This window comes from Callospermophilus lateralis, chromosome 11, assembly GCF_048772815.1.
Source record: "Callospermophilus lateralis isolate mCalLat2 chromosome 11, mCalLat2.hap1, whole genome shotgun sequence".
Taxonomy (NCBI): Eukaryota; Metazoa; Chordata; class Mammalia; order Rodentia; family Sciuridae; genus Callospermophilus; species Callospermophilus lateralis.
The window spans coordinates 24,482,068-24,489,546 of NC_135315.1; the positions used below are offsets into that span (position 1 = coordinate 24,482,068).

Consider the following 7,479-nt stretch of genomic DNA (forward strand, 5'->3'; position numbering starts at 1 on the left):
TTTCAGCATCCAGTAAGCAAACATATATACATGTACATACGTGTATGTGGAGGATAAAGCTTCCGTGTGTAAATTTATTCATGGCTATACAGTACAGGCATAATAGATTCTTAAATTTAAATCATATTTGTACTCTAAAACCCAAACTTTCTGGGCATAAACCCAACAAAAAACAAAAATCATTGTCTATCAGAAGGCGTGTTTTAGTGCCTGCTTCTGCAGCACATGTGCTAAAATTGGAATGATACAGAGAAGATTAGAATGGTCCCTGTGCAAGGATAAGATGCAAATTTGTGAAATGTTTTATATTTTAAAAAGGAAAAGATGAAGGAGGAGGAGAAAGAGTAAGACAAAACAGCAGAGGTGATGTGTATTAGAAGGTACATGAAACTAGAAACAACCCAAATGTCCATCAACAGTAGGATAGGTAAAGAAATCAAGCTGGAATTAAACAATAGAGTATTGTACAGGAATTTTAAAACAGAACAAACCACAGCCATACACAGCATGAATGCATTTCATAGATATGTGGGATAAAGAAGTCAGCCACACAAAAAAATAATTTTTGTATGATTTCATTTTTACACAGTTCAAGAACAACCAGAAAGCCAACCTCAGTGACACATTCCCATAATCCCAGCTACTTTAGAGGCTGAAGCATGAGGATGGGAAAAGTTCAAGGTCATCCTGGGCAACTTAGTGAGTTCTTGTTAAAAAAATAAAAAATGAAAAGGGCTGGAAATACAGCTTGGTGGTAAAATGTGAGAGGCCCTGGATTCAATCCCCTATAGAAGAGGGAGTAAGGAGGGCATGTGAAGAACCAACAAAATTAGTGTGTGATACCAGAGGTCACAATAAAAATTTTCCTAGGGGGATTGCTAACATAAAGGGGACACAAACAAGCCTGTGGGGTGCTGGAAATGTTCTCCATCTCAATCTGCATGTGCTAGAGTTACATGGTATGTCCGTTTTGTGAAAATTGCACAGTTTTTATAAAAATTGAAAATTGTATGCTTGGAATTTTAATACTTACGTATATCAGTTTTACCTCATTTTTAAAAGAAAAAATAATTAGAACAAAAAATTAAAATTCATAGTAGCAGGGTTAGGGTGTAGCTCAGTGTTAAAGCACATGCCTAATATGTATAAGACCCTGAGTTAGAGCCCTAGCACTGAAAAAAAATTAAAGAAGAATTGTCTGCAACTAAACTATTTTGGGGATACGATGTTTATACCCATGTCCATGGAAATAAGCATTAAAGTGCATATAACTCTGAATTGTTGTGGGAGGAAGACAAACTTTGTCACAGAGACACTCACCAGCTGTGCTAGAGACTCTCACACAAACAGATACATCTCAATACAAATAATACTATGGGTTTTGTCTTGGTTATAATTCATTTAGCATCTACTATAGATTTGGGGGAGCAGTTCTGGATCTCATATTTATTAGTACCTGGTTATGTGCTCCTATTTCCTGTGCTTGTCTATAAAGATATGTGCATCTATCCTATTGTATATGTCAGTTGGAGTCAGATAAGGTAGGATTATGCCTCCTTATCTGTAAAAATTGTGATAATAATTCCCACTTCACAGGAATGTTGTGACAATTTAATGAGATTTTTTCACCTGAAAGCATTTCATAAACTGAATAAACATGACTTCTGCTTGTATTTCTATATATTTTTCCTACGAAGCCATTTAAAAAGGACAGTTGTCCTAGAGAGTACCAGCCACTTGTCACTTACTGCTATGTAAGCCTGAATTTTCACATAGAGAAGCTAAGGCTCAGCCCCTCTAAGCCCTCTCTGAGACTACATGAGTTCAGCACCCAAATCCCTGCACAAATCAGGCGTCCTGGTCACCCAACCTGCCTGGGCAGAGCCTGCCCTTCCCCCATCCCCAGAGAGGCCTTTGTGTCCTGCTGGGAGCCTTAAGGCAGACCCTCCGGGAGGAACCCAGAACCTCTCAGCCCCGTTTACTGACCCATCCAAACGCGCTGAAAGCCTCAGCATGCTCCTTTACATACCCGCCAGACACTTCCAGGAAGGTCAAGGCCAAGTTGAAAGTTAAGAGTCTGTTTACCTCCGGGAGCCCATTCAGTGCAGCCGGGCAGACCGCCTGTGACCTTTACAGCCCGGCCTTTGAGCGTGGCCGCCGCGCCCCCAGGGGTTCCGGCCACGGGGACTTGGCACCTCGGTGTCAGCTCCCGCCCCCCGCCCGGGCTTGAGACCCGCCAAGGAGAGGGAGGGGTCGAGAGTCGCCCACCCGCCCCGCTTAGGGGCATTTGTTAAATTATGTTTTATGTTTTGTGAAGTGAGCGCCCGGTGGTGCCTTCCTTCTAACTGGAGCAATGTATGTGGTGGCGACGATGGCGGCCCTCAGGTCGGTCACAATGAATAAACGAGGGGTTTATTTGCATCGGGGGCGCTTTCTCCTCCGGAAAGAGCCGGGCTCCACTGTCCCGCCAGACTGAGCGGGCCTGGCCGAACAGCTTGGGGTCGCTTAGCTTCTCCCGCTCTTATGAAAATCATCTAATTGGGGTGCGCCCTTCTCTTTCTTTCCTCTTCGGTCTTTTCCTTCCGTTTTTTTTTTTTTTTTTCCTGTCTTTTTGTATCTTTATTTTCCTTTTGTAATTGTGTTTTTCTGCCTTCAGTTTCAGATATCTTATTTTTGCGTGTTCTTTCATGATTTCTTTCTTTTTCTCTTTATCCCTTACTTTCTGGCGCCCCTGTCCCTTGCCTTATTTTTATTTTTTTCCTTTGTTTCCTTTCTGGCTGTTGTCACCTGTACTCTTTTTCTCTATTTGCTTCTCTTTCTCTCGTTTTTTCCCCCTTTGTTCGTTTTCTCTTTTTCCCCTTCGTGCCATTTGGATCTTCCTTTCTCATCTGTTTCTTTTTCTTTCTTTCTTCTTCTCTTGACTCAACACACATGTTTTTCCTTTTCTCGCCTTCTTGCATAATTTCCCATTGTTCTTCTCCAAATTCTGGAAAGGACCTGCTGGGCGACAACCCTCGGAGGCTGGGAGCCTGCACTACACAGGGGGCAATCTGGTAGGGAAGACTGGAGCAGGGTCTGGGTCGCAGGCCTGCAGAGCTGAGTTAGGCTAGATTGTCACCGCCTGGCTGGAGGTGAGGAAAATCTTTTGGACAATTTGATGGAAGGGTCTGAGAGCCGGGAGAGCCCAGAAGGTGGAAGCATGGCGGGTAAGGGAGGAAGCCACTGTAATCTGCACCATTCCCTCCCCAACCTGGGCATCCCTGAAACGTCCTCGGTATTAGAACCCTCTCAGGACAACCATAAGTGCTTCTGAGGCCAGGGTTGAGGAACTCAGCTACGAAATTAAAGCCAACGATGGCCTCAAAACATGGAATAAGTGGATCTGAGGAGAAATCAATGCATGGGCTGCTGAGGGAAGAGGCTATGGTTGGAATCACACAGTAACTGCTGCTGCTGAGCACTCTGATGGCGCCTGAAAACAGAGGAGCGCTTAGCCAAGCCCTGGGAACGGTGAGTGGGGTTCCAAGCAGGTGGAGGGAGGAAGGGAGACACAAAACTGAGGTCCCCTGAAAAGAGACCAAGAGACTCCTGTTTTCCCGTCCTGTAGCTCCAACCTAAAAATCAGCGTTCTTTGCCTGTCACACTGACTCACTAGAATCCCCGTCCCCTTCTTCAACCCTGAGCTTTATTGGGGTCAGACCAGTCACCTATCCTTGATCCCCAAAATAGAGAAATCCAGCCTGGACCTGGATCAAACCATTAGAAATTCTGGGCCTAGATGGTCTCACCACAGACTGGAGTCTCACGCAGGGTTCAATTCTAGCTAGTGTGGACACCTGCATAAAGGATAGGAGGTCATTTCCCCTCCCTGTGCCTCAGTTTTCCTATCTGAACTCTGTAAAAAGAAATGGGCAGGACTCATTTCCCTTTGAGTTCCCAACAGGGTTTACTTTGGGCCCTACAGCAGACACAGGCAAGAGAGAAGGCGGCTTTGCTGGAGGGAGAGGACATCTATGTGGAGGAAAACTGCAGAGGGAGCCATTAAAAAGCCACCGATTTTTCCACGAGGGTTTAGGGAAGGACCCAGTTATTTGGGGACTTAATGGAACCCAGCTCTGTCATCTAGCCCTTGTGGAGCAAGCATCTTGGGCTGACTCAGTTGGAACAATGAGTCCCAGGGTGTAAATTCTGCAATAGTTCATTAAATGACACCAAATTGGCAGGGAAAATCTCCTCCATGCTTATCCTAATTCCCTGAAAAGTCCTCCAGCCCAGAGACAGATGGAAGTGGAGTAAAGGACAAGGAGCCACAAATGGGGTTCACGATCAGTGTCTTCAGGGTTTGCTAGAACTTTCAGGGGCCTGGGAGATTGAAATTCCTTTGTTTCAATTCCTGGGATTCCAGATGGAACTCAAGGATGAAGAATATTATCAAAAAACTTGCCTGTAGAACAAAACAAACAAACAAAAAAGCCTACCTGCAAATTTAAGAAAACAATTTGAGTTGCTTACAACCCTGCACCCACCATTTTCACCCTGTTTTTCCCTTCAGGGAACGTGGGTATGAGTGATAATTTCTAGGAAAGCGCTGGCTATCTTTACTCCTTAAATCAAGAGGAATGGCCAAATCACAAGCCTTGGCCCTTGAAGTCCTATGCCCACTCCTGTAACTTGAGGTGGAGCTATAGATTTGAGGTTTAAGAGAAAGTACAATTTGAAAGATTCTATTTGTTGCTCTGATTTGCATGTTTCCTTTGCAGAGTCCTGGTACCTTTGCAAATGCCCAGAATTTGACCATCAGAGACTCACCTCCCTCCTCTTGGTTCCCATCCCATAGCAAAATCTTATCCCTTCTCTTCTCTTGGAATAGTTACCTGTTTAAAGAAACAAAGTTGGACTGGGTTGTGGCTCAGTGGTAGAGTGCTCGCCGAGCATGCTTGAGGCACTGAGTTCAATCCTTAGCACCACATAAGCGTAAAATAAAGATATTGTGTTCACTTAAAACTAAAAAATAATAAATAATTTTTAAAAAATAAACAAAGTTGAGAAAGGAGAAAGCTGAGCATTTTTTTTCTCTCTCTCTCATACATACACAGTGGAAGAAAGAAAAATGACCCATAAGCCATCCCTATTAAGGTCTGTTCTGTACATGGTACTACTCATGGATCCCTGCCCTTGAGTTCTGAAAAGGACTAACTCCATGGGCTTCAATAAAGACTTGAAAATAAACACCTGCCTCCAATAGTTCTGTGTGAATATGAAATACTCCCCACCCCCACTTGCATTTCTTAATTTCAGCCTTAGCTTGAGATGAACATTGGGTAGTTCCTGGTTACTGCCCTGCAGACTCTGACCTGGGAGAAAGTCCATCTTAACCAGGTCCCTAAGGTTCTGAGCCAACCATTTATCCTACACCCTGACCTTCTGAAACCAGAGACAGGCTGATTGTACCCTGTGTGCACTGACCCTACCAGTTCAAAGCTGATCTTAGGCCATACACATGGGATCCTTTCATCAAAATGGAATTTAGGGTTGGATCAGAACTCTTACTCAGCTTTGTCTCTGGATCACATGGGTTTAAACCAGTCCTTCTTCTCCTATACCTCCTGCAGGTGGTTTCAGGAGTTCCAAGAGGGCAGGTAAAATGCTTTTCACTTTAAATTGTAAAATCACATTTTTTTTTTCTATTTGGTCCTTGAATAGTTTCTAGCTTTGTCCATGATTAGAGAGGATTATAGCCACTATGGACCCCTGACTCTAGGAATCTTTCTAAAGAAACCTGCAGATCTTTACTGTCTTTTTGAGTTGCTTATATGACCAATCTTGGGAGCTACTATGCAGAAAGTAACACCAGAGGCTAAGGATATAGAAACATAACAGAAACATAGATGTTTCTTCTAGGAAATCATTATTTAGGGTTATCTCTGACAGTGGAGCTCCCCCTCTTTCCCTTCTTAAAGAAGAGAAAGTTCCAAATTCCTTAGATACCCAAAGTAGTCAGTTAATATTTGGGGCTGGGAGAATCTTTATGGATTATTCAGTTCTATCCAGCTATTTGCTCCAGTGGGTGGATAGCAAATACCTAGAAAAGGAAGCTGCTTTTCCCTGTATCAGAGAGAATTGACCTCAGAAACTAGTGACCAACCCTGAGATCCCAGCTATTTGGGAGGCTGAACACAGGAGGCTCACAAGTTCAAGACCAATCTGGGACACTTATGAAGACCCTGTCTCAAAATAAAAAAGACCAAGGGCAGGGCTGGGGATGTAACTCAGTGGTAGAGTGTCCCTGAGTTCAATTCCTAATACTGAAAAAAAAGAAAAGAAAAAAAAATAGTAGTTCCTGGAAGCTCTGAGCTGCCACAGTAGGAATAAGAGAAAGAATGAGGTGAGGAACACAACAGACAAAGGCAGACAGCTCTTGCAACTGGATTCAATTTTTGGAGCTTCCAGTGATGCCCTGGCTGTGGTTCCAGGCCTGCCCTAGGGAAGTCCAAAGAGTCAGGAAAAATGATAGGTGACTATATAGAAACCCACATGTTTGGGATCACTTTCTGGTCCCACTCTATGTCCACCAGGTCCTAAGGAGCCAAAGGCTGGTCACAAGGAGACCTCTTCCCAGGTTGAGAACTATTGTTCTGTACAGTTCAGCTGTATTAGGAAAAGTCAGGTCTCTTGGTTTCTTACTCTGACATCATCCTGGACACTTTCCAGAGAAACCTGGCATGATCATGAGGCTGGGGGTGGAGTATGGGCAAGAACAATGGGAAGCAGACCCCTATCTCTCCATCCTCAGCATCCACTCAATAACCCCTGGATGGTACAGAGCCAACCCGGATCTTTACCTGCTTGTGTGTGCATATGGGGAGAGCAAATGCAGTTAGATATTGGGGTGCTCTCTGTCCTTGAATTGGAATCCCCTACATCAGCCTACCTGAAGTTTCTGCCTTCTTTGTCCCCCATCCTCAGGAATTAATTGCCTGCTTCAGGAGTGCAGGCCAAGCCCTGGACCTTGGAAGACACAGACAAACTGTAGATCAGTCATCCTGGGTCCTGCTTGGCCCAATATCTATGCATGTCAGATGGCTCATTTGCAGGTTGGAGAATTCATAGGAACCAAGGGGAACACTGCTACCTCTCCATCAATACTAGGGGTCAGCCTCAGGATTTGTTCCCCTTTTGAAAACAGATTTGCCTTCCCTCCATGTTTGTAAAAACCTAGTCTTAGAGACTTTTTGTGTGTGGTGGGGTGCTGGGGATTGAACCCAGGGCCTAGTGCATGTGAGGCAAGCACTCTACCAAGTGAGCTATATCCGCAGCCCCTGGTCTTGGAGACTTCTTGGTAATGAAACTGAAGTCAAGGCATCAGCAGATTTACTCGCCTGATCTTGGATGGCAAAGCAGCCTGTTTGGCTGGTAAACTCTCTAAACTGAGAAAGCACAGCTGGAAGACGGGAGCCTTCACCCAGTTCCTTCCCTCTA

General features: G+C 44.4%; 1 non-coding gene across 1 annotated transcript; it reads left to right on the top strand.

Annotated features, from left to right (window-relative positions):
* Positions 1-206: 206 nt before the first annotated feature.
* LOC143411016 (U6 spliceosomal RNA) lies at positions 207-313 on the top strand. Its single transcript, XR_013092748.1, has one exon. It is a non-coding gene; the product is annotated as a U6 spliceosomal RNA (small nuclear RNA).
* Positions 314-7,479: the final 7,166 nt, after the last annotated feature.